This window comes from Coregonus lavaretus (genome assembly GCF_964263955.1).
Source record: "Coregonus lavaretus genome assembly, chromosome: 7".
In the NCBI taxonomy this organism is placed as follows: domain Eukaryota; kingdom Metazoa; phylum Chordata; class Actinopteri; order Salmoniformes; family Salmonidae; genus Coregonus; species Coregonus lavaretus.
In genome coordinates, this window is record NC_139994.1 from 20,041,894 (window position 1) to 20,044,682 (window position 2,789).

Consider the following 2,789-nt stretch of genomic DNA (forward strand, 5'->3'; position numbering starts at 1 on the left):
ACTTTCTCAACAAACTAAATGCCAGATAAGAGAGAAAGAACTAAGAGATAAATCGTACATCTTCAAAACATGGCAAACACAACGACAACAACAGTATGGTAACGTAAGAATGTTGTGACCGGGAGGTATTCTGCTGGTGTGCATCCCAAATGGCACCCTATTCCCTACATAGTTCACTGCTTTTTACCAGAGCCCTTTGGCCCTGGTCAAAAGTAGTGCACCATATATGGAATAGGGAGCCATTTTGAACACATCCCTGATCTTAAAAGCATCTTGTGAGTCTCTTCAGCTCAGCAGGACAGCCAGGAGAAGAAGGCAACAATACAAACACTCATCATTTACTCCAGCAGTACAGCACCCCTCCAGCTACACACACACACACACACACACACACACACACACACTCGCGCGCGCGCACACACACACACGCCTCCAGCAAGAGGAAGTAGCCAGCTAGAGCACTAACACATCTCTTTAATCCCTTTCTACGTTGTGCACCTGCTCCTCCAGGGTGTGTTTCTGTCATCTACCCTGCAGGAGACTCACCAGGCTATTGATTCCCAACACTGTGCATAACAGGCCCTCAGTAATAATTGAATATGGGTTGACTGCTTGTTGGATTGTTTATTTGTGTGCGTGCAAGAGTATGTGTTTATGTGTTTATGAATATGTGTGAGTATGTGCGAGTGAGTGAGTGAGCGTGTGTGTGTGTGTGTGTACATGCTAGCATGTTAGAGGGAGCATATGTTGATGTTCTGGATTGGATAGATGTCCACCGCACTGTGTACAAGTGTATTGAGGGTAGTTAAAGTCAATTTGACTATGTAGGCATATAGCTGTATTGAGTGGAGTTGTTGTCCATTTGACTGTGTGGAAGTGGGAGTGGGCTCTGCTCTATTTCTTGCTAGCGTGCCTTCCTGACACCAAGATTTGGCTATAGTGTTCTGGGTCATTAAACCCTCTTTACGAATCATTGATTTTGTACAACTGCAACAAGACAGCAGAAGACGCACACATATAGCCTGCGTGCCAAATGCTACCCTATTCCCTATATAGAACACACATTTTGATCTAAAATAGTACACTAAATACGGAATAGGGTGATAGGGTGTCATTTGACATGCTGACAATGCCTTAACCCCTTGACTAACCAAAAGTTCTCTGTGAAGGCACCAACAAGACACTGTGTTTGTGTGTGTGTGTGTGTGTGTGTGTGTCAGTCCACCCAGTACAACGCGGTGGCTAATTCAACTGGAGTAACCAATCCCAGTCTAATTGAGCGTAGCATAATTTCATCTTCTAAATCTTAGGGTGTGGACGTGGACCACAGCTGGCAGATTCTGCTTAGTGTGTGTGTGTGTGTGTGTGTGTGTGTGTGTGTGTGTGTGTGTGTGTGTGTGTGTGTGTGTGTGTGTGTGTGTGTGTGTGTGTGTGTGTGTGTGTGTGTGTGTGTGTGTGTGTGTGAGTGAGTGAGAGGAGAGAGAGAGAGAGAGAGAGAGAGAGAGAGAGAGAGAGAGAGAGAGAGAGAGAGAGAGAGAGAGAGAGAGAGAGAGAGAGAGAGAGAGAGAGAGAGAGAGAGAGAGAGAGAGAGAGAGAGAGAGAGAGGAAGAGAGAGAGAGAGAGAGAGAGAGAGAGAGAGAGAGAGAGAGAGAGAGAGGGAAGAGAGAGAGAGAGAGAGAGAGAGAGAGAGAGAGAGAGAGAGAGAGAGAAGAGAGGAGACATTGGAAAGAATTAGGCAAAAATACAGCGCAAACTAGAATGCTATTTGGCCCTAAACAGAGAGTACATAGTGGCAGAATACCTGACCACTGTGACTGACCCAAAATTAAGGAAACATTTGACTATGTACAGACTCAGACTATGTACAGACTCAGTGAGCATAGCCTTGCTACTGAGAGAGGCCACGGTAGGCAGACCTGGCTCTCAAGAGACGACAGGCTATGTGCACACTGCCCAAAAAAAGCAGGTAGAAACTGAGCTGCACGTCCTAACCTCCTGCCAAATGTATGACCACATTAGAAACACATATTTCCCTCAGATTACACAGACCCACAAAGAATTTGAAAACAAATCCAATTTTGATAAATTCCCATTTCTATTAGGTGAAATAACACAGTGTGCAATCACAATAGCACGATTTGTGACCTGTTGCCACAAGAACAAGCACCATTGTGAATACAACCATATTTATGTTTATTTATTTTCCCTTTTGTACTTTAACTATTTGCACAGCATTACAACACTGTATTAGCCATAATATGACATTTGAAATGTCTCTATTCCTTTGGAACTTTTTTGAGTGTGATGTTTACTGCTCATTTTTGATAGTTTATTTCACTTTTGTTTGTTATCTATTTCACTTCACTATTTCACTATTTCACTTACTTTGGCAATGCCAATAAAAGCCCTTTGAATTGAATTGAGAGAGAGAGAGAGAGAGAGAGGAGAGAGAGAGAGAGAGAGAGAGAGAGAGAGAGAGAGAGAGAGAGAGAGAGAGAGAGAGAGAGAGAGAGAGAGAGAGAGAGAGAGAGAGAGAGAGAGAAGAGAGAGAGAGAGAGAGAGAGAGAGAGACAAGACAGAGACAGACAGAGACAGACAGACAGACAGACAGACAGACAGACAGACAGACAGACAGACAGACAGACAGACAAGACAGACAGACAGACAGGAGAGAGAGAGAGAGAGAGAGAGAGAGAGAGAGAGAGAGAGAGAGAGAGACAGAGAAGACAGAGACAGAGACAGAGACAGAGACAGAGACAGAGACAGAGACAGAGACAGAGACAGAGACA